Below are 25,843 nucleotides of genomic sequence, written 5' to 3'. Positions count from 1 at the left end.
AGAAGTATGACTTGGTTCTAATTGAGTTATTATATAACTTGGAAAAGCTCTTTACTTGAAAATCAGCTTGAAAACAAATTCTCTTAAATTCTAATTATATGGACTTAACGGGATACGTGAAATATAATCCTCTTATATTTGGGTAATAGGGTTTTTGTGGCATATAAACTAGAATTGAACTTCACCCTGTAATTGGAATTAAGTGACCAAGGAATTGGCGGTTGATGAATTTTAGAGGAGAATAAAAAGATCTACGGAATTAGGGTTTAGTCACATATAGTTTGCCATGAATTAAATCCTGCATGATTAAGATAGTTAGTGAGAAAAGTCAATCCGAAAAATAGATAACTCTGAAGCCTTAACTGTTTCTCCATATATTATTCACAACTTATTTACTGCTTGCTTTATGATATTCTGAATCTACTATTAATGCTTTTAAACCTTCAAACACCATTTTCTGTTTGTCTAACTAAGTAAATCACTTAACCATTGTTGCTTAATACATCAATCCTCGTGGGATTGACCCTCATTCACTTGAGGTACACTTAGTACGACCCGGTGCACTTGCCGGTTAGTTTGTGGACTTTAAATTCTGCACCACACTGTTAAAACTATTGGAGTGAATCCTGAGGTCTACAGACTTATGCTCTTTCCCTTTGCTATTAGAGACAGAGCTAAAATATGGTTGGATTCTCAACCTAAAGAGAGCTTAGACTCTTGGAAAAAGTTGCTCAATACTTTCTTGGCCAAATTTTTTTCTCCTCAAAAGATGAAAAAAATTAGAGTGGAAATTCAAACCTTCAGACAAAAAGAAGGTGAATCCCTCTATGAAGCTTGGGAAAGATACAAGCAACTGATCAGGAGATGTCCTCCTGACATGCTCTCAGAATGGTCTATCCTAGGAGTTTTTTATGATGGTCTTTTTGAGATGTTGATAAACCACTATTTTATGGTTTATTTTGTATTGAATTGAATGGATTTTATCAATTATTCTCACACTTATTTATATAATTCACATGTTTTACATTTTCCTTCCTAATTTTGTACTATGATTGAAAACATGCTTCTTTGGCCTTAAATTTGTTAATTTTAATCCTATCTTCTTACCGTTCGATGCCATGATATGTTTGTTGAGTATTTTCAGGTTTTATAGGATAGTAATGGCTTAAAAGATGGAAAGGAAGCATGTAAAAGTGGAAGGAACACAAGAAATTAAGGATTTCAGATTCTGGTAGCGACGCGTACGCATGGACTACGCATACGCGTGACGGGTGCAGCAGACAAATGACGCACACGCGTGGCTGACGCCTACGCGTGGCTAGTGAAAATTCTAGTGATGCGTACGTGTGGATGATGCGTACGCGTGACGAGCGTCACGTGCTGCAATCAACAGAAAATGCTGGGGGTGATTTCTGGGCTGCTTTTGACCCAGTTTCAGGTCAGAAAATATAGATTAGAGGCTGCAGAGTGGAGCTGGAAAGGAGGAAGCATTCACTTTTTATTCATTCACAATTTTTAAGTTTTAGATGTAGGTTTCTAGAGAGAGAGAGGCTCTCCCCTATCTCTAGGTTTTAGGATTTTTAGTTTTAGTTCTTCTCAAATTTAGATTTCTACCTTGCTTTAATTTAGTTTTCTTCTACTTTTATTTGTTCTAGTACTTTGGTTTATCTACTTCTATTATTGCTTTCCTTACGCTGCCAATTTATTTTATGAATTCTTCTTGTTTCTTTTAATCCATATTAATGCAATTTATGTTTACATGTTTATGATTACTTTCTTTAATTTGTTGTTATTGTTTCCTCTTGCAATTGTTAGTCTTAGATTTTGCTATGTCTTGTTAATTTTCCATATTTCTATTTCATGCCTTCCAAGTATTTGATAAAATGCTTGGTTGGATTTTAAATTAGCTTTTTGTATTCTTAGCTTGGATAGTAATTTAGAGACTCTTGAGTTGTCAAAGTCTCTTGTTGATTGGTAATTGAAGATTTTCGGTTAGCTTGAACTTCACTAAGTCTAATATTTCACTATGAGTTGACTAGGATTTGTGAATTAAGTTGATTGTATGCACTTGACTTTCCTTCATTGGTTAGAGGTTAACTAAGTGAAGGCAATTTACATTTACCATCACAATTGACGATGATAATTAGGATAGGACTTCTAATTCTCTTTCCTTGCTAAGAGCTTACTTAGTTATTAGTTTATTTTCTTGTCATTTACATTCCTTCTTCAACATTTAAAAACCCCAAAAATACTTTTCTATAACCAATAATAAACACACTTCCCTGCAATTCTTTGAGAGATGACCTGAGGTTTGAATACCTTGGTTTATTTTATTGGGTTTGTATTTGTGACAAACAATCTAAACTTTGATTGAGGTTTAATTTTCGGTTTCGAACTATACTTGCAACGCGATATTTTTATGAAAATATTTACCGATATTTTTCCTCCGTTAGATGTCAAAAATATCATTGGATAGTTCTACAGGTGGATCACTCCACTTGAAGAAAATGCCTGGAGAGGCAAGAGAACTCATTAAGATGGTTGCAAACAACCTATTCATGTACACCTCTGAGAGAAATCATGTGAACAATAGGGTCCCTCATAAGAAAAAAGTTCTTGAAGTGACATTCTGAATACCATATTGGCTCAGAATAAGATCTTGACCCAGTAGGTCAATATGATCTCTTAGCATTTGACTGGAATGCAAGCTGCAGCTGGCAGCACTCAAGAAGCTTCCTCTAAAGGAGAAGCTTGTGATCCTGACCAACCCACCATGGAAGAGGTGAATTACATGGGAGAACCCTATGGAAACACTTACAACCCTTCATGGAGGAATCATCCTAACTTTTCATGGAAGGATCAACAGAAGCCTCAACAAGGCTTCAATAATAATCAAGGTGGAAGAACCCAGAACAGGTTCAACAACAGACCACCATTTCCATCTTCTCAGGAACATATGGAGACCCCTAAGTAGAGCCTTTCTGACTTGGTCACTATAGTCTCCAACCTCTCCAAGACCACTCATAGTTTCATAACTGAAACAAGATCCTCCATTAGAAATTTGGAGGTACAAGTTAGTCAACTGAGCAAGAGAATCCTTGAGACTCCTCCTGATACTCTTCTTAGTAATACTGAAGTAAACCTAAGAGAAGAGTGCAAGGTCATCACCATAGAGGCTGAGGCCGAATTTGGAGAGTTTGGGATGGTGTTGAACGCCAGTGAAGAGCATCTCACTGGGCGTTCAACATCCACACATGCACAGAAGCTGGCGTTGAACGCCAGTGAGGAAGCCTTCACTAGGCGTTTAATGCCCAAAATGGCATTAGAGCTGGCGTTGACCACCAGGAAGGAGGTCCCTCCTGGGCATTCAACGCCCAACTTGGTAAAGGAACTGGCGTTGAACGCTAGTGAAGGGATGTATGATGGGCATTCAATGTCAAAAGAATCACCAGAACTGACATTAAATGCCATAATGGCTTGCCTACTGAGTGTTCAGCACCCACTAAAGAAATTCCTATCCATGAATTAAAGGAAGTCAAGGCTCATATAGAGACCATGGAGGTTCCCTTGCATACACTCCTGCAGTGCATGAGTTCTGATGAGCACTCATCCTCTAATGAGGATGAGGACACTAGGGAAGAGCAAGTTGCTCGGTACCTAAGAGCTCTTATGAAGCTGAATGCCAAGCTATTTGGTACAAAACCTCTGGAGGAAGAACTTCCAGTGCTTACCAAAGAACTAAATGCTTTGGTTTAACAGAAGCCACCTCAAAAGCTTCAGGATCCCAGACGCTTTCTAATTCCTTGTACCATAGATACTATGACCTTTGAGAAGGCAATGTGTGACCTAGGGTCAAGTATAAACCTCATGCCATTCTCTGTAATGGAAAAGCTAGAAATCTTTGAGGTACAAGCTGCAAACATCTCACTAGAGATGGCAGACAAATCAAAAAAGAAAGCATATGGCTTAGTAGAGGATGTCTTGGTGAAGGTTGAAAACTTTTACATCCCTACAAACTTTATTATCTTAGATACTGGGGAAGATGAGGATGAATCCATCATCCTTGGAAGACCTTTCCTAGCAACTGCCAATGCTATCATTGATGTAGCTAAGGGAGAAATGATTCTACAACTAGGCGAGGATCACATTCTGTTCAAGATGCCTCATCCCAACTCTTCCTCTGAAAAAAGAGAGATAATTGTGCAACATTTAGTGTTCCAACCATCTCTTTCAGTGCAGAGCTTTACTAAGCCCCCAAACATCAATTCTAAGTTTGGTGTTGGGCAGCCACCAACAAGCACTGAGAACAAAGGTACTAAAAAGAAAGTAACTAAAGGCTGGAGGGACAAGAAAGTCCCCACTAAAGACCTCTCACCTGGCATGAGAGTTTTCTTCACCAAGAAACCAGTCATACCACGAGCCCATATCCATATCTGTAAGGAGCTAACCGTCAAGCTAATAACTTTAAAGAAGCGTTTGTTGGGAGGCAACCCAACACTATTTAGTTATTTCTATTTCCTCTAATTTCTTAAGTTTGTTTTTCTTTACTTATTTCTTTAGGTTCATGATCATGTGCAATAGTCAAAACAAAGACAGAAAGGTTCAACAATGAAAACAGAACACTCTGGATAGAGTGTCTTGATGGCGTTGAATGCCAGCCAAAGGCAGACCCTGGGTGTTCAAATGCCCATGCAGAGGGTAAAGATTCTGAATGCCCTGGCATCTATTTTATTCTTCTTTTACTCCATTCTTCTCTTTTATTTATTTTTGCTCGAGGACGAGTAAAGCTTTTAAATTTGGTGTGGAAAAAGCATTGCTTTTTGCTTTCCATTACTACTTATGTCACGCAAGGTCGGAGAACCCTCTAGAAATAGGAAAGGAAAGGCCGTAGCCGCCACCTCCGAATCTTGGGAGATGGAGAGATTCATCACCAAAGCCCACCAAGACCACTTCTATCAAGTAGTGGCAGAGAAGAAGATGATCCCTGAGGTCCCTTTTAAGTTTAAAAAGAATGAGTATCCAAAAATTCAAAGAGAGATTCGAAGAAGAGGTTGGGAAGTCCTAAATAATCCCATTCAAGAAGTTGGGATCTTAATGGTGCAAGAGTTCTATGCTAATGCATGGGTCACGAAAAACCAAGACATTAGTGTAAACCCAAATCCCAAGAATTGGAGCACCATGGTTTGAGGGAGAATCTTGGACTTTAGTCCGGAAAGTGTGAGGTTGGCGTTCAACTTGCCTTTGATGCAAGAAGATCCGCACCCTTACACTAGGAGAGTCAATTTTGATCAAAGATTGGATCAAGTACTCTCAGACATCTGTGTGGAACGAGCAAAGTGGAAAAGGGATTCCCAAGGCAAGACCATTCAACTGAGAAGGCTTGACCTCAAACCCTTAGCTAGAGGATGGTTGGAATTCATCCAATGCTCTATCATCTCCATTAGCAATCGGTCAGAAGTAACCATTGACAGAGCCATCATGATTCATTGCATCATGATTGGGAGTGAGGTGGAAGTACATGAGGTGATACATCAAGAATTGTATAAGATAGCTAAAAAGCCTTCCACCAAAGTAAGGTTGGCATTCCCTCACCTTATCTGTCACATATGCAATTCAGCTGGAATTGTTATAGAAGGAGGCATATTCATTAGGGAGGACAAGCCCATCACTAAGAAGAGGATGGAGCAAACTAGAGAGCATGCACGTGAGCCTGTGCAACCGCCTCAGCAAGAAATCCCTGAGATACCTCAGGGGATTTAATTTCCTCCTCAAGGCTATTGGAACCAATTGCATAATTCTCTTGGAGAATTGAACTCTAATATGGAGCAATTGAGAATGGAGCATCAAGAGCATTTCCACATCCTCAATGAACTAAGAGAAGATCAAAGGGCTATGATGGAAGAACAACAGGGACAAGGACATGACATTGAAGAGATCAAGCACTACATTGGATCCTCAAGGAGGAGGAGTAGCCACCATCACTAAAGTGGATTCGTTCTCTTAATCCCCTTTTCTTATGTTATTTTTTTGTTTTCTGTTATGTTTTTATTGTCTGTTCTCTTGTTCTTATTACATGATCATTTCTATCTATGTATTAAAGTTATAAAATGTTCCATATATCTCTCACCTTACTTAAAAGAAAATTTTATTTGAAAAGAATTGAGAAATACATGAATTTCGAGTTCTATACTAAGAATAGTCAATTATTTTGATGTGGTGGCATTGCTTTTGTTTTCTGAATGTATGAATAAACAGTGCATATTTGAAATTGGAATTAAGAATGTTGGCTCTTGAAAGAATGATGAAAAAGGAAAAGTATTATTGGTAATCTGAAAAATCTCAAAAATTGATTATTGAAGTAAGAAAAAGTAGCAAAAAGAAAAAGAAAAAGCATGTTACAAAAGTAAAAAATAATAATATATGCATGCGAAAAAAAAAGAAATAAAATGTAGAAAAAGCCAATAGCTCTTTAAACCAAAAGGCAAGAGCAACAAGCCAATAACCCTTTAAACCAAAAGACAAGGGTAAAAGAATCCAAGACTTTGAGCATCAATGGTTAAGAGGGCCTAAAAGGAATAAAATCTTGGCCTAAGCGGCTCAACCAAGCTGTCCCTAACTATATGCTTGTGGTGTGAAGGTGTCAAGTAAAAAAGCTTGAGACTGAGTAGTTAAAGTCGTGATCCAAAGCAAAAAGAGTGTGCTTAAGAACTCTGGACACCTCTATCTGGGAATTCTAGCAAAGCTGAATCACAATCCAAAAGGGTTCACCCAGTTAAGTGTCTGTGGCATTTATATATCCAGTGGTAATACTAGAAAACAAAGTGTTTAGGGCCACGGCCAAGACTCTAAAAGCTTTGTTCAAGAATAAAAAAGAACAAAACTAGGAGATTCAATGATATCATCTAGATTCTATGTTCCTAAAGAACCAACACTTCTGAGTTTCAATGGATAGTGAGATGCCAAAACTATTCAAAAGTAAAAAGCTACTAAGTCCTGCTCATATAATTGAAACTGAGCTTCATTGGAAACTCTGAGATTTGTGGTACCTTACTCTTCTTTTTATCCTACTTTGTTTTAGTTGCTTGGGGACAAGCAACAGTTTAAGTTTGGTGTTGTGATGAGCAGATATTTTATATGTTTTTTGCCATCATTTTCATATAGTTTTTAGTTGTTTGTTTAAGTTGTATTAAGTTTTCATAGGTTTTAGTGAAAAATTAATATTTTTGGATTCTACTTTGAGTTTGTGTCTTTTTATGAAATTTCAGGTATTTCTGGCTGAAATTGAAGAGCTGGAGCAAAAGTCTGATTCAGAGGCAAAGAAAGCACTGCAGATGCTGTCAGGATCTGATCTCTTTGCACTTGAAAGAACTTTTCTGGAGCTACAGAATTTTAAATGAAGCGTTCTCAATGGCTATGAAAAGCTAACATCTAGAGATTTCCAGCAATGTATAAGAGTTTATACTTTGCTTCAGGATTGAGGGCCGAAAATTGTGGTTCAACGCCAGCCTCTTGCCCTATTCTGGCATCCAACGCCCAAAGGAGAAGAGACCAGCGTCCAACGCCCAAGAAGGACCCCCTAGCTAATGTTCAATGCCCTAGAGGCCTCCTAGAACGTGGATCTCAATCAAGCTCATCCCAAACACTACTAAATAGGCCCCAGAAGTGGATTTTAGCACTAAAAGACTGTTTTACCATTCCTATGTAATCCTCAGTCATTAGCTTAGTATTTATTTGAGAACTTTTACAGACTCAGAAGGGGACCTGTCATATTTTCACTTATCATTGTATTTTCTATCAGTATGAGTTTCTAAACCTCCTAGATTAAGGGAAGGAGCTCAGCTGAGTTTTATGGATTAATAAAGTACTACTATTCTATCTCAATATGTGTTTGATTCTCTATTCTAAGATGTATATCCGTTTTTCATCATTATGAATGCGTTGAACTGGAACAAGGTTATCTCATTCAACATGGGTTTAGAGTGAGTCTTTCATCGGACAATGATGAACCACTAGCTAGATCATACATCTCTTAGACGGCTAATTCACAACTTCATTGGAGACTTCTCGAGACATCAATACAGCTGAGGTACGGGGAGATTAGAGTCTTTGTAGTAGAGGTTAGAACCAAAGGCGCAACATTTTCTGATCTGGAAGATTCGACCTTGTCTGTGTTATTTTGAGTAGGATCACTAAGAAGAATGAACTGCAGGAACTTCACCCTCAATCAGACTGGATCCGCACTAACCTTGGGGTTCAGATCTGGAGGAGTATTGACGATCACTTAGGAAAGGCATTGATCACATACAACCTGCCATAGAAGAAATCATTCACTGTTGGAATAGACAGTAAGACCGGAGTAATCCAGAAGAATAGAGCATCTTCAAGCCTTAACCATCTTCATATCACTGCATTCACCATCAACTGAGTAACTGGTGCACGAAATTGTGATCACACTTTTCACAACTCCACACAACTAACCAACAAGTGCACTGGGTTGTCCAAGTAATACCTTACGTGAGTAAGGGTTAATCCCACGGAGATTGCCGGCTTGAAGCAAGCTATGGTTATCTTGTAACTCTTAGTCAGGAGATTAATGATAAAAAGGATTTTGTTGCAAAAAGTAAAAGAGCATGAAATGAATGATACTTGTTATTCAGTAATGGAGAACAGGTTGAGGTTTCAGAGATGCACTGTCTTCTGAATCTCTGCTTTCCTACTATCTTCCTCTCTCAAACGCGCAAGGCTCCTTCTATGGCAGGCTGTATATTGGAGGATCACCGTTGTCAATGACTACCATCCGTCCTCTCAGTAAAAATGGTCTAGGTATAGTTTCTGTATGGCTAATCATATGTCGGTTCTCACTTGTGTCAGAATAGGATTTCTTTATCCTTTTGCACACTGTTACTGCGCCCAACATTTGTGAGTTTGAAGCTCGTCATAGTCATCCCTTCCTAGACCCTACTCGAAATACCATAGACAAGGTTTAGACTTTTCAGATCTCAGGAATGCTGCCAATTGGTTCTAGCCTCTACCACAAAGGTTCTAATCTCACGGATTCGAATGCTCTGTTGTTAGGAGAGGCAAGTCAAACTCGTGGATCAGAAACCCAAGAGATACGCACTCAAGCTGTCACCCAATGACTACATTGAGCTCAGATAGAATAGAAGTGGTTGTCAAGCACGCGTTCATAAGTTTGAGAATGATGATGATTGTCACGGATCATCACATTCATCCTATTGAAGTACGAGTGAGTATCTTAGAACGGAAGCAAGCGTGATTGAATAGAAAATAGTAGTAATTGCATTAATTCATTGAAACACAACAGAGCTCCTCACCCCCACCTATGGGATTTAGAGACTCATGCCATAGAAGATACAATATGAAATGTAAAAAATGTCATCGGTCCTCAATGAATCTCTAAAAGTAGTTTTTATACTAAACTAGTAACCTAGGTTTACAAAAAATGAGTAACTAAGTGTAGATAGTGCAGAAATCCACTTCCGGCTCCACTTGATGAGTGTTTGGGCTGAGCTTTGAAGCTTTGGTGCCAGTTTGGGCATTTAAGTTTTGGTGCCAGTTCTGGCGTTTTATGCCAAAAAAGGGTTTTTAGCTGGCGTTTAACGCCAGTTTGGTCCATCAAATCTCGGGAAAAGTATGGACTATTATATATTGCTGGAAAGCCCAGGACATATACTTTTCAACGCAATTAAGAGCGCGCTAATTGGGCTTCTGTAGCTCCAGAAAATCCATTTCGAGTGAAGGAGGGTCAGAATCCAACAGCAACTGCAGTCCTTTCTCAGCCTCTGAATCAGATTTTTGCTCAGGTCCCTCAATTTCAGCCAGAAAATACCTGAAATTATAGAAAAAAACACAAACCCATAGTGAAGTCCAGAAATATGATTTTTTGAATAAAAATCAATAAAAAATATCAAAAAGTGAATAAAACATGCTAAAACTATATGAAAATACTACCAAAAAGCGTATAAAATATCCGCTCATCACAACACCAAACTTAAACTGTTGCTTGTCCCCAAGCAACTAGACAAATAAAATAGGATAAAAAGAATATTATGGTGCAATAACATCTCAGAGTCTTTAATGAAGCTCAAATTCAAATTAGATGAGCGCGGCTTAGAGCTTTTTGCTTCTGAACAGTTTTGGCATCTCATTTTATCCTTTGAAGTTCAGAATGATTGGCATCCATAGGAACTCAGAATTCAGATAGTGTTATTGATTCTTTTAGTTAATTATGTTCATTCTTGAACACAGCTACTTATGAGTCTTGGCTGTTACCCTAAGCATCTTGTTTTCCAGTATTACCACCGGATACATAAATGCCACAGACACATAACTGAGTGAACCTTTTCAGATTGTGACTCAGCTTTCCTAGAGTCCCCAGTTAGAGGTGTCCAGAGTTCTTAAGCACACTCTTTTGCTTTGAATCACGACTTTAACCACTCAGTCCCGAGCTTTTCACTTGGACCTTCAAGACACAAGCACATGGTTAGGGACAGCTTGATTTAGCAGCTTAGGCCAGAATTTTATTCCTCTGGGCCCTCCTATCTACTGATGCTCAAAGTCTTGGATCCTCTTTACCCTTGCCTTTTAGTTTAAAGGGTTACTGGCTTTTTCTGCTTGCTTTTTTTTTCTTTCTTTTTTTTCGCATATATATATATATATATATATATATATATATATATATATATATATATATATATATATATATATTCGCAAGCTTTGTATTTTTCACTGCTTTTTCTTGCTTCAAGAATTAATTTTATGATTTTTCAGATTATCAATAACATTTCTCTTTTTTCATTATTCTTTCAAGAGCCAACAATTTTAACATTCATAAACTTCACTATAAAAAATATGCACTGTTTAAGCATTCATTCAGAGAGCTAAAGTAATGCCACCACATATAAATAATTTGAATTTTTCTTATTTTGTACTCAAAATATTTGCACCCTTGCTCTTCTAAAAAAAATCTACTATTTTATTCATGTTTGATGATGATAAGAGGAGTAAATTATACCCAAATTGATAAAAATAATACTAATGCTCATGCAACTCTAATACTAATACTCATGCAATCCTAAAATAGATCTCTAATAAGAGAAGTTATCACAGAGTTAGAACTTAATAACCTTTATTTTGAGAGAGAGGTTCTCCCTCAATCTGTGGGATGGCTAGCTCATCAAAGGACAGCTTCTGGCGCTTTAGCTCATATATCTCACTCTCTTGCTTCTCCTATTCTTTGAGCAGTTTGTAGAGCATGTTGTTCTAATTTTGTTGCTCTTCTTTGAGTTGATCCATAGTTTCTTGCAGCTTGCTGACAGATGCTTCTAAGCGGGTCCAATAGTCAAATTGAGGAATTTCTGGGAGGAGCTCATGCGCCCTACTCTTGATGAGGTTGTCAAGAACTTGAGGTCCATCCATTACCTTTTTGGTGATTGGGCATTCAACTGGAATGTACTCATCCACTCCTATCTTCACCCCCGCATCTTTACATAACAAACTGATCAAGCTTGGGTAAGCCAATTTGGCCTCAGTGGATTCCTTGTTTGCAAATATGTAAATCTCACAAGGAATCAGCTGATGAACCTCCACTTCTTTTCCCCGCATAATTCAGTGAATCATCACTGCCCTTTTGACAGTGACTTCAGACCGATTACTGGTGGGAAGTATAGAACGCCCAATGAAATCCAGCCAGCCCCTAGCGACTAGTTTGAGATCTCCTCTCTTCAGCTGGTTTGGGACACCTTTTGAGTTGGTTATCCACTTAGTTCCAGGGAGGCATATGTCCTCTAGAACTTGATCTAGCTTTTTATCTTTAGCCATTCTCCTATTAAAGGATTCTGGATCATCCTATAGCTGAGGAAGTTTGAGGACTTCTCTCACTTTATCAAGATGGAAATAAATAACCTTTCCTCTGACCACAATTTGAAAGGTGTGAAAGGCAGTTCCCTCCATTCTTTGCTTATCTGTCATCCACAAATTTGCATAGAATTCATGGATCATGTTTTTTCCAACATGTATCTCAGGATTAGCCAGGATTTCCCAGCCCCTGTTTCGAATCTACTCTTGGATCTCCGGATATTCGTCTTCTTTCAGATCGAATTTAACTTTTGGGATCACTGATCTTTGGCACACAATTTTGAAGTAATGGTCTGCATGTTCTTTGGTGCAGAATTTCTCATGTATCCAAGGTTTTGGATTGTTTTCTTTCTTGCCTCTTGGAGTGGTTTGTTTTCCTTTAGGAGCCATGGTCTTAGTCTATTTTGACTCAGTTATCATGGAAAAACACACCAAACTTAGAGGTTTGCTTGTTCTTAAGCAAAAGAAAGAAAGAAGAGGAAGAGAGGGAGAAATATATTCAAATGATAGGTCTAGGAAGGTGGCCGAATGTGTTTTAAAAAGGGAGGGGGAATGGGTTTCCAATTTTTTTGAAAAAAGATAGAAAGATATGATTTGATAAAAGATAAACATGATGTGAAAAAGATAGGATTTGAAAATTTAAAAGGTATGAAAAAGATATGAGGAAGTAAAATCTGAATTTTTGTTAATGCATAAAAAAATAAAAGATAATGTGGATGAATGAAAAAGATTTGGGAAGAAATTGTTGAGATAAATGAGTTTTAAAAGATGTTTTGAAAAAGAATTGAAAAGGAATTGCAAAGATTTTATAAGATTATTATTTTTTTTGAAATGGGGATTGAAAGATGAAGATTTGTAATATTTTTATGCAGAAAATTATGAATTAAAACAAGAAAATTTGAAAAAATTTGAATTAGAAATGAAATTCCCTCCCCCTTGCTGTTTTGGCGTTTAACGCCCATCTGGTGGCCACTTTGGGCATTTTTCTAAACACCCAGAAGGCTGCTGTTTCTGGCGTTTAACGCCCAGAATGGAACCTTTACTGGCGTTAAACGCCCAGAATGATAGCCATTCTGGCGTTTAACGCCTAGTTTGCTACCTTTACTGGCGTTCAAACGCCAGTAAGCTTATTTTCCAATGGCTTCTCTATTTTTCTGTTCTGGACTCTTTTGTTACTCTGTAAACCTCTGTAATTGACCATATACCTTAAAAATAAACTATATTAAACTCGTATAATTATTATTTGAATAACAACACCTTTGCTAATGGCTGGGCTGCCTCCCAGCAAGTGCTTCTTTACTGTCTTTACTGGACTTTACTGAGCTTTAATCCAGTCTCACTCTTGAGCATTCTTGCTCAACATTTCCTTCAAGATAATGCTTAACTCTCTGTCCATTAATAATGAACTTTTTGTTAGAGTCAATATCCTGAAGCTCTACATATCCATATGGTGACATACTTGTAATCACATATGGTCCCTTCCACCGGATTTTAATTTCCCAGGGAACAATATGAGCCTAGAGTTAAATAGCAGAACCTTCTGTCCTAGCTCAAAGACTCTAGATGATAGCTTTCTGTCATGCCACCTTTTTGCTTTCTCCTTGTAAATTTTAGCATTTTCGAAAGCATTGAGTCTGAACTCCTCTAGCTCATTCAACTGGAGTAATCTCTTCTCTCCAGCTACCTTAGCATCAAGGTTTAGGAACCTAGTTGCCCAGTAGGCCTTGTGTTCCAGTTCCACTAGCAGATGACATACTTTTCCATACACAAGCTGGTATGGAGAGGTTCTTATAGGAGTCTTGAATGCGTTCTGTATGCCCACAGAGCATCTTCCAGACTTCTTGCCCAATCCCTTCTATGGGTATTTACAGTCCGTTCCAAGATTCATTTTAGTTCTCTATTTGAGACTTCAGTCTGCCCATTTATCTGTGGATGATATGGAGTTACCACTTTGTGGTTAATTCTATATCGGATCAAAGCAGAGTCAAGCTATTTTTTGCAGAAATGAGTGCCTCCATCACTGATCAGTACTCTAGGGACACCAAACCTGCTGAAGATATGCTTCTGGAGGAATGTCAGCATTGCCTTAGTATCATTAGTGGGTTTTGCAATTGCCTCTACCCATTTAGATACATAGTCTACTGCCACCAGAATATAATTGTTTGAATATGATGGTGGGAAAGGTCCCATGAAGTCAATACCCCCATACATCAAACAACTCGATCTCTAAGATCCCTTGCTGAGGCATGGCATAACCGTGAGGCAGATTACCAGCTCTTTGGCAACTGTCACAGTTACGTACAAACTCTCGAGAGTCTCTATAGAGAGTAGGCCAGTAAAAGCCACATTGGAGAACCCTTGTGGCTGTTCGCTCACCTCCAAAATGTCCTCCAGATTGTCATCCATGGCAGTATCATAGGATCTTTTGCGCCTCTTCTCTAGGTACACATCTACGGATCATTCCGTCTGCACACCTCTTAAAAAGATATGGTTCATCCCACAAGTAGTACTTTGTATCAAAAACCAATTTTTTTGCTTGTTGCCTACTGTACTCTTTGGGTATGAATCTCACAGCTTTATAGTTTGCAATGTCTGCAAACCACGGTGCTTCTTGAATGGCAAACAATTGCTCATCCGGAAAGGTTTCAGAGATCTCAGTAGGAGGGAGGGACGCTCCTGCTACTGGTTCTATCTAGGACAGGTGATCAGCTACTTGGTTCTCTGTCCCTTTTTTGTCTCTTATTTTTATATCGAACTCTTGCAGAAACAACACCCATCTTATGAGTTTGGATTTTGAATCCTGCTTTGTGAGAAGATATTTTAGAGCAGCATGGTCAGTGTACACAATCACTTTTGATCCTACTAAATAAGATCTAAACTTGTCAATGGCATAAACCACTGCAAGGAACTCCTTCTCTGTGGTTGTGTAATTCTTCTGTGCATCATTTAAAACACGACTAGCATAATAAATGACATGCAGAAGCTTGTCATGCCTTTATCCTAATACTGCACCAATGGCATGGTCACTAGCATCACACATTAGTTCGAATGGTAAAGTCCAGTCTGGTGCAGAAATGATTGGTGCTGTGACCAGTTTGGCTTTCATAGTCTCAAAGGCTCGCAGACACTCTGTGTCAAAGACAAATGGTGTATCAGCGGCTAACAAATTGCTCAGAGGTTTTGCAATTTCAAAAAATCCTTTATAAACCTCCTATAGAATCCTGCATGCCCCAGAAAGCTTCTGATTGCCTTAACATTGGCAGGTGGTGGTAATTTTTCAATTACCTCTACCTTAGCTTGATCTACCTCTATTTCCTTGTTCGAAATGTTGTGCCCAAGGATAATTCATTCAGTCACCATAAAGTGACATTTTTCCCGGTTTAAAACGAGGTTAGTCTCTTGGCACCTTTTCAGAACAAGTGCTAGATGGTCAAGACAAGAGCTGAACAAGTCTCCAAATACTGAGAAGTCATCCATGAAGACTTCCAGAAATTTTTCTACCATATCAGAGAAGATAGAGAGCATGCATCTATGAAAGGTTGCAGGTGCATTGCATAGCTCAAATGGCATCCTTCTGTTGGTGAATACTCCAGATGGACATGTGAATGCTGTTTTCTCTTGGTTCTGGGGATCTACTGCAATTTGGTTGTAGCCTGAATAGCCATCAGCAGTAGTAATCATGACCTGCTAGTTTCTCTAGCATCTGGTCTATGAATGGTAAAGGGAAATGATCCTTTCTGGTGGCTGTATTGAGCCTTTTGTAGTCAATACACATATCCCACCCTGTAACTGTTCTTATAGGAACCAGTTCATTCTTTTCATTATGAACCATTGTCATGCCTCCCTTCTTAGGGACAACTTGGACAGGGCTCACCAGGGGCTATCAGAAATAGGATAAATAATCACAGCCTCTAGTAACTTAGTGACTTTTTTCTGCACCACCTCCTTCATGGCTGGATTTAGCCGCCTCTGTGGTTGAACTACTAGCTTAGCATCATCCTCCAATAGGATCTTGTGCATGCATCTGGCTGGGATAATGCCCTTAAGATCACTTATGGACCACCCAAGAGCTGTCTTGTGTATCCTTAGCATCTGTATTAGTGCTTGCTCTTCCTGTGGCTCTAAAACAGAGCTTATAATTACTGGAAAAGTGTCATCTTCTCCTAGAAATGCATATTTCAAGGATGGTGGTAGTGGTTTGAGCTCGGGCTTATGAGGCTTCTCCTCTTCCTGAGGAGTTTTCAGAGGTTCTTCTGTTTTCTCTGGTTCCTCCAGATCAGGCTAAACATCTTTAAAAATGTCTTCTAACTCTGATTCGAGACTCTCAGTCATATTGACCTCTTCCACTAGGGAGTCAATAATATCAACGCTTGATGCACCACTAATTCGTGGCTCATCTTGTGTTTAATTGAGTGGATTTTATCCACTAATCTCACACTTATTCATGTAAATTGCATGTTTTACATTTTCCTTCCTGATTTTGTGCTATGATTGAAAACATGCTTCTTTGGTCTTAATTTTGCTATGTTTAATCCTCTCTTATTACCATTCGATGCCTTGATATGTGTGTTAAGTATTTTCAGAGATCACAGGGCAGGAATGGCTCAGAGAATGGAAAGGAAGCATGCAAAAGTGGAAGGAATACAAGAAACTGAAGGAACTGCAAAGTTGTCAGCCCTGACCTCTTTGCGCTCAAACAATCATAACTTGAGCTACAAAAATCCAAATGAAGCGGTTCTAGTTGCTTTGGAAAGCTAACATCTGGAGCTTTGAAACGATATTTAATTTGCCATAGTTGCCACGCTGTTAGGCGACATGCACGCGTGGATCACGTGCACACATGATTTAGAGAAAACTCAATCCACGCGTACGCATGGACGACGCGTACGTGTGAGTTTGCCGCGTGGTGGACGTATCAGAAATCACTGGGAGTGATTTCTGGGCTGTTTTTGACCCAATTTTTGGCCCAGAAAATATAGACTAGAGGCTACAGAGTGGGGGAATTCATCCATTAATCATACACTTCTCACTTTACACAATTTTAGGTTTTAGATGTAGTCTTCTAGAGAAAGGCTCTCTCCTCTCTCTTAGGTTTTAGGATTTAGGATTTCTCTTCTACTTTTAATTCTTCTAGTACTCTAGTTTATTGCTTTTCCCTTGTTGATTATCTGATGTTGCTACTTGGTTTATGAATTCTCATGTTAGATTTGATTTCTCTATTTAATGCAACTTGAGGTATTTCATATTTATGATTTTAATGTAGCTTTTTACATTCTTAGCTTGTGTTGAGTAATTAGAGACACTTGAGTTATCAAACTCCTTATTGATTGAAAATTGGAATTCTTTGCTGATTGATTTGAATTCCCTAACTCTAGTCTTTTCTTAGGAATTGACTAGGACCTGAGGAACCAAATTGATTTATCCACTTAACATACCTTCATAGTTAGAGGTTGACCAAGTGGGAGCAAAAGCCAATTCTCATCACAATTGATAATGATAACTAGGATAGGACGTCCAGTTCTCATACCTTGCAAGGGTTTTCATGATAATTAGTTTACTTCCTTGTCATTTACATTCCTTGTTCAAACCTTTTAAAAACCCAAAAAGATACTTTTCTCATAACCAATAATAAACACACCTCCCTGCAATTTCTTGAGAGACGACCCGAGGTTTAAATACTTCGGTTATTAATTTTTATTAGGTTTTCTTTAGTGACAAACAAGTTTTTGTACGAAGGGATTATTTGCTGGTTTAGAAGCTATACTTCCAACGAGACTTTATTTGTAAAATTCTTTACCGACAGAAAATCCATTCGTCAACGCTCATGCAGTCTTTTGATGTGTCTGGATGTTGCATAGCTTTGACAGAATTCAACTTAAACTCATCCTCATTGACTCTCAAGGTTACCTCCCCTTTTTGAACGTCAATGAGAGTTTGTCCAGTTGCTAGGAAAGGTCTTCCTAGAATGAGAGTTACACTCTTGTGCTCCTCCATTTCCAGCACTACAAAGTCAGTAGGTGATGAGCGGATAATTTATACACTTTTTGGCATTGTTTTTAGTATATTTTTGGTATGATCTAGTTAGTTTTTAGTATATTTTTATTAGTTTTTAGTTAAAATTCACTTTTCTGGACTTTACTATGAGTTTGTGTGTTTTTCTGTTATTTCAGGTATTTTTCTGGCTGAAATTGAGGGACCTGAGCAAAAATCTGATTCAGAGACTAAAAAGGACTGCAGATGCTGTTGGATTCTGACCTCCCTGCACTCGAAGTGGATTTTCTGGAGCTACAGAAGCCCAATTGGCGCGCTCTCAACGGCGTTGGAAAGTAGACATCCTGGGCTTTCCAGCAATATATGATAGTCCATACTTTGCCCAAGATTTGATGGCCCAAACCGGCGTTCAAAGTCACCTCAAGAAATCCCAGCGTTAAACGCTGGAACTGGCACCCAAATGGGAGTTAAACGCCCAAACTGGCATAAAAGCTGGCGTTTAACTCCAGGAAGAGTCTCTACACAAAATTGCTTCATTGCTCAGCCCAAGCACACACCAAGTGGGCCCGGAAGTGGATTTTTATGTCATTTACTCATCTCTGTACACCCTAGGCTACTAGTTTTCTATAAGTAGGACCTTTTACTATTGTATTGGGGAGCTTTTGATCATGTTTTGATGATTGAACCCTCTTTGGGAGGCTGGCCATTCGGCCATGCCTAGACCTTGTTCTTATGTATTTTCAACGGTGGAGTTTCTACACACTATAGATTAAGGTGTGGAGCTCTGCTGTACCTCGAGTATTAATGCAATTACTATTGTTCTTCCATTCAATTCCGCTTGTTCTTATTCTAAGATATTCATTTGCACCCAAGAACATGATGAATGTGATGATTATGTGACGCTCATCATCATTCTCACTTAGGAACAAAGTGACTGACAACCACTCTTGTTCTACAAGCAAACTAGGCTCTAATGTATATCTCTTGGATTCCTGATTGCACGATGCATGGTTGATCGCCTGACAACCGAGTGCTCGCCTGACAAACGAGCCAACCATTCCGTGAGATCAGAGTCTTTGTGGTATAGGCGAGAACAGATGGCGGCATTCAAGAGAATCCGGAAGGTCTAATCTTGTCTGTGGTATTCTGAGTAGGATTCAATGATTGAATGACTGTGACGTGCTTCAAACTCCTAGCAGGCGGGGCGTTAGTGACAGACGCAAAAGAATCAATGGATTCTATTCCGGCCTGACCGAGAACCGACAGCTGAATTCCGCGTGCCGTGACAGGGCATATGCAATCGTTTTCATTGAGAGGATGGGAGGTAGCCATTGACAACGGTGAAACCCTACACGAGCTTGCCATGGAAAGGAATAAGAAGGATTGGATGAAGACAGTAGGAAAGCAGAGAGACGGAAGGGAAGGCATCTTCATGCGCTTATCTGAAGTTCCTACCAATGAATTACATAAGTATCACTATCTTTATCTTTTATGTTATTTTCGTTCATCACCATATCCATTTGAGTCTGCCTGACTAAGATTTACAAGATGACCATAGCTTGCTTCATACTAACAATCTCCGTGGGATCGACCCTTACTCACGTAAGGTATTACTTGGACGACCCAGTGCACTTGCTGGTTAGTTGTGCGAAGTTGTGTAATGCCATGGAATTGAGCTACCAAGTTTTTGGAGTTCATGACCGGGGATTATGAGAGTTGTGAAAAAGTATTGTTCACAATTTCGCGCACCAGTAGGAAAGGCAAATGTCACAGCCTTGACAATCATGTCCTCAATTACGCCTGATGGCATTTTAATAGAGCCGTCAGCAAGTTGGAGACATATTCGGGTTGGTTTGACTTCTTCAGTCAAACCCAACTTTCTGATAGTGGATGCAGGTATCAGGTTGATACTTGCACCAAGATCACACAGAGCCGTCTTGGTACAAGCACCCTCTAATGTGCATGGTATCATAATGCTCCCGGGATCCTTAAGCTTCTCTGGTAAGCTTTTCAGAATGACTGCACTGCATTCTTCAGTGAGAAAAACTTTTTTGGTTTCTCTCCAATCCTTTTTATGACTTAAGATCTCTTTCACGAACTTAGCATAAGAGGGTATTTGCTCAAGTGCCTCTGCAAACGGAATCTTTATTTCAAGAGTCCTGAGATAGTTTGCAAAGCGGGCAAATTGTTTATCCTATTCTGCTTGGCGGATGATAAACCACTATTTTATGGTTTATCTTGTGCTTAATTGAGTGGATTTTATCAACTCTTTACCCACTTATTCATATGATTTGCATGTTTTATATTTTTCTTCCTGATTCTGTGCTATTATTGAAAACATGCTTCTTTGGCTTTTATTTTCTTTTATTTTAATCCTCTCTTATTACCATTAGATGCCTTTTAAGTGATTTTAGGAATTACAGGACAGGAATGGCTTAGAGGATGGAAATGAAGCATGCAAAAGTGGAAGGAATACAAGAAGTTGAAGGAACTGAAAAGTTGTTAACCTGACCCTCTTGCACTAAAACAATCATAACTTGAGCTACAGAGAGCCAAATGATGCGGTTTCACTTGAGTTAGAAAACTAACGTCCGGGGCTTCGATTTGATATATAATTTGCCATAGTGATCGTACAGATAAACGATGCGAACGCGCGCTCCACGCGGATGCGTCGCATCTGCGAATCTCATTCCACGCGGATGCGTCGCATCTGCGAATCTCATTCCACGCGGACGCGTGGATGCGCCTCCGCGTCACTTTGCCGCAACCTGTACGGACCAGATTTCACAATCAGCAATTTCTGGGCTGTTTTTGACCCAGTTTTTGGCCCGGAGAAGACAGATTAGAGGCTATAAAGTGGGAGAATGCATCCATTCATAATCATGCTTTCATAATTCACAATTTTAAGTTTTAGATGTAGTTTTTAGTGAGAGATGCTCTCTCCTCTCTCTTAGGATTAGGATTAGAATTTAATTTAGGATTAGGTTTTTTAGAAATTAGGGATTTATCTCATCTTCATATCAGGTTCAATATTCTTTTATTTTGACTTTTCTTCTACTTTGAGATACTTTAATGCTTTTATTTATATTTGATTTATGTTGCCCAATTGGCTTATGAATATTGTCCAAGTTAGATTTTATTGCTTTGAGTGTATGTTATTTGAGGTATTTTAGATCTAAGATTCTTATTTAGCTTTTTATATTATTGGCTTTAATTGATTAACTGAAAGCTCTTGAGTTATCAACTATTCATGATTGATTGTTATGTCGGCTAATTAATTTGAATTCCACCAACTCTAGTCTTTCCTTAGGAGTTGGCTAGGACTTGGGAATTCTAACCAATTGGTTTACTGGACTTTTCCTTGCTTACGCAAAGGTTAACTAAGTGGGATTAACTTCCATTCTTATAGGAGTAACTAGGATAGGACTTCCGAATTTTCATATCTTGCCAAGAGTTTATTTTATAGTTATTTATTTATTTCGCTTAACATTTATCATACTTGTTCCTCGTTCTCAAAACCCCCAAAATTTTACCTTTTTCATAGCCAATAATAAGTCATACCTCCCTGCAATTCCTTGATAAGACGACCCGAGGTTTAAATACTTCGGTTATCAATTTATTTAGGGTTTTGTTACTTGTGATCACCAAAATGTTTGTAAGAAAGGTTGATTGCTTGGTTTAGTAACTATACTTACAACGAGAGTTTACTATAACTTCTAAACCATCAATCTGCAGTTCTTTCAAAATGGCGCCGTTGCCGGGGAATTGCAAACTTGTGCCTTATTATTGGTTATTGTAAATATTTTTCAAAAAAAATTATATCTTTTTAAAAATCTTATCTTATCCTTTTTCAAAAATCATATCTTTTTTAAAATCCTATCATATCTTTTTCAAAATCTTATCTTTTTCAAAATATTTTCTTTTTGTTAGTTTTTGTTTTTATTTTCTTCTACTACTATAAAATCTCACCCCTTTGGCTATGAGTCTGGTTACAATTATGTTGCAGGAAGAGGAAATTACAATGAGAACAGGCATCAAGGTTGGAACAATCAAAGATGGGAGGAGCCACAAGGAATTGATCAACCCTCATGGCAACAACCACCTCCAATGGACTATCAACAACCATTCTGTGATGCATATCAAGGCAATGGCTATGGTGAGCACTCTTTTGACTATCAACAACCACCACCATACGCCTATGAACCCTCTCCTCAACATAGCTTTGGACCACCATACTCACAAGCCCCTTTCCACCATTCACCTCCATATGACCCTAACCCGTATCCACCACACCAACCACCTTATGAGCCATATGAACCATTTATAGAACCACCCCAATTCCAACCCAATTACTCCTAAGAACTACCACCTCCACATGCACCATATCCATATCCATCAATCCAAGAGCCTTATGGTCCTACTTATGATACCCAAGCGGAACAAGAATCAACGGATCGTCTCAAGGAAACAGTGGATCGATTTCAGACAACCCTTCATCAATTGAATCAAGCAATAAATCAATTGGCTTCCTGACGTTCGGACACTCAAGGAACCCCTATGGCTTCATGTGGACAATCTAATGAAGAACATAGCATGAAGGAGTCATTAGAAACTCCAGTGGACAGTAAAGAGCATGAATTTGTACTGGAACAAGTGGAGGAAGCCGGAATTATTGAAGAAGAAGAAGTGGTTGAAGACTTAGGAGATGCTGAACCTCCATGGGAATGTCAAGACATAGAGCTTCCTTCCAAGGCGATTGAAATTGATGCTGATAAGGGTGTACAACCTACAAGGCATATCATAGTTAAAGACTTTGAAGAGGTTGATCAAGATATAGAAATTAAAGAAGAAGAAGCACAACCTCCTATGCCCTTGGTAAGTAATGAAGAAGAGTTTTAATTAAAAGAAAGCTACCAAGAGGAAGAGGTTGAAATCAAAGAAGTTTACAAAGAGCACAAGGAAGTGGAGCTTGAAATCACTTTGCCAAAGTTATTGGAGACCCCTCCCCCTAAGTTGCCATCATCCTTCACAACATTCAAGTGGGTAAAATTCATATCCCTTAGCTTTCTAACCCCACTTAAATATGGGCTACTGGAGACGGATGGTCAACTTAGAGCTCTTTGTGGCATTAAGAGTAAGAGGAAGATGGTCAGTGGTAAAAATTGTACTGCGAGGTTCATTATGGTTGGAAGCTTTACGTTTAAACGCAAAGGTTGGTGTAGAGCTCAACTGAATGGGTCTAGGAAGTTGTTTGGCTGCTTCAGTGAGAATTCAGACTGCTTGCCACCCGGATGGAACAATATTTCTCAACAAGAAGACGGGTGCAAAAGTAAGGTTTGGGACCCCGAAATTCATTCTGGCAATCAACACTCTTGGGGACTTGTTACTTGCTTTAACTTACTTGAAGGCTTTCTGTGCCTAGTTTGGGATCCCGGAGGCTACTGGAATTCCAAACATTGGTGGAGATTTTTGGATGAATACAAGCACAAGCCACCAAAACAAGGAAGCTCCTCAAATGTCCAACTTAAGGACTTTAACTAAAAGTGCTGGGTGGGAGACAACCCACCATGGTATGATCGTTCTCTTTTTTAGTTTTAATTTTAGTTTGTTTTTGAATTTTTATTGAACCTGCAATTTTTGCATGACATTCATTGCATTTTGCATTCTGGATACTGCATAAAAAAAACAAAAAATATTTCGCACGCGACGTGACAGCGTCGCTGACGCGTCCGCGTCACTAGTGCGTTGGGTAGAAAAGAATTGAACAGAGAGTCACGCGAGAGCGTGGCTGGAGGCGCGCCTTTAGCATCATTTGACCCCACGCGACCGCGTCATGTGGGAACTTTGGCCTCCCACGCGACTGCGTCACCCACGCGGCCGCGTGCCATGAAAATCGACATGAAAAGGGTGCATAGCCGAAAGTTATGCTAGAGTGATGCTGGACTGGTGCTGAAAACACAACCTTACCACGCGGACGCATGGCTCACGCGTCCGCGTCATATCCCCATATTGGCCACTCACGCGATCGCGTCACCCAAAATTTGGCAAAATAAGATTCTGAACAGAGAGTTGTGCGAGCGCGAGGCTGCCCTCGCACCAGTAGCATAAAACGTGTCACGCGACCGCGTGATCGACTCGACCGCATCGATTAACTTCAAACGCAAGTCACGCGACCGCGTGCCCCACGTGTCCACGTCGCTTGCGCCGCACAGTTTCTCCTAATTTTCCAATTATCTTATCTTTTCTTCCCCAATCCTAATTTTCCCTCCCTCATTTCTTCCTCACTTCTTTCCCTAGCCTTCTCATTCTTCTTATCTTTCATTTTATTTATTTGCATATTTCATTCATTGCATTTTCATTTAGTGCATATTTTTCTTTTCTTTTCTAAATTTATTATTTTTCCTTTGGTGTTGATTTTCTTATTTAACTATTGCATCTTTTCTGGTATAATTTTTAGTGACTTGTTTTACAATGTTGGGTGATGCTATTTTTCTGTCAATGTCAATCTTTTATGATACCTGTATTCCTTTTGCATTGACATGAACTTACATTGTCTTTCATTACCCACTCTCTTTCCCATTGTTGTACATTTTATACCACTGGCATGCTATGGCTTCTATTGTTTTCTCACGTACATGTTGAAGCTTCCATGTAAATGAGACCCTTATCATTTGGCATTAACACATCCATACTTCATTTATTTTCTTATCTTTATTTCTGGGTTACTTTTCTTCCCTTTTTCTTTCAGGATGGCCACCCGAAGGGGAACCGGAAGACGTTTACATAGGGAGACACGACAAGTCCATCTGCACAATCTTTGGAGAGAAGCATCAGTTGGAACAACCCGTCCACCTGCACATCTTAGCATGCACCGAGGACGGTGCAATCTTTAAGTGTGGGGAGGTCGATACCGATCTCTATGGGTTAGCTATTTTCTTCTTTTCAACACCATTGTTTTATTTTCTTTGTTTATTCATTATTGCATCTGCATATTTGATTGCATATTTGTTTGATTTTATGCATTTAGTTACTACTTGGTTGAAGTAATATTTTCTTTTCAAGAAATTTTTATAGTATTTCACTAATTTAAATTGAAAAAAAAAATTATGTGTTAAATTTGTTTGAAGTTGTATTTGGAACATGGTTTTTGAGCCAAAGAACACACAACCTGTGAGATTTTGAGCTTATTTACATGGTTACATTATTTATCTATAATATTTATTCTTGTGTGTTTTCTCCTCTAGAATTACAATCTTTGCTTTGTTCCATTCTATATGTCCAATATTTAGTGTATTTACATGCTTGCATATGATTGAGGCCATTATTTGTTTTAGCTCACTTATCCCAAATAAGCCAACCCTTTAAATAACCTTTGTTAGCCGCTTTGAGCTTTTTAATCCCCTTCTGTTCTATAACCACATCACTAGCTTTAAGCAGAAAAACAAATTAAATATTCCGATTGAATCTTTGGTTAGCTTAAGATAAAGATTGTGTATCAAATAGGTGTGGGGAAACTGTGGGAACATGGGTTAATAAGGGAATGTATCATGTTTCTAATATTGGGAATTTGGGAACCTACTCATGAAAAACCAAAATAGAAAAATAATAAAAAAAATCCATGTGCATTGACAATGTTATGTTTATTTTTATGATTCAAAAAAAATTCAATAAATAAGGGGACAAAATTACCCCAATGTTAAGCTTTAATAGAAAGATCAATGCACATGTGATAAAAGTAAAAAAATATCAAAAGTTTGGTATATGAGTATGTGATACAAAAGTGGAAATTATGGGTACCTATGCGTGATTTAAGAAGTTTTATAGAGTGTGTGTGTGTTTATGTGAGAGCTTATGTTAGTCAAGGATTCAATTTATAGCTCACTTAGCCATACATATATCCTCACCCTTGCCTTGGCCCCATTACAACCTTGAAAAGACCTCATGATGTTTGCATTGGTACATTAAATACTTGTTG

The 25,843-nt window shown here is 38.7% G+C and overlaps 1 non-coding gene across 1 annotated transcript; it reads right to left on the bottom strand.

Moving 5' to 3' along the window:
• Positions 1-775: 775 nt before the first annotated feature.
• On the bottom strand, positions 776-884 carry LOC130978691 (small nucleolar RNA R71). Its single transcript, XR_009086310.1, has one exon. It is a non-coding gene; the product is annotated as a small nucleolar RNA R71 (small nucleolar RNA).
• Positions 885-25,843: the final 24,959 nt, after the last annotated feature.

This window comes from Arachis stenosperma, chromosome 4, assembly GCF_014773155.1.
Source record: "Arachis stenosperma cultivar V10309 chromosome 4, arast.V10309.gnm1.PFL2, whole genome shotgun sequence".
Lineage (NCBI taxonomy): Eukaryota > Viridiplantae > Streptophyta > Magnoliopsida > Fabales > Fabaceae > Arachis > Arachis stenosperma.
Note: the sequence above shows the minus strand (reverse complement) of the source record. Positions and strands in the feature narration are given on the sequence as shown.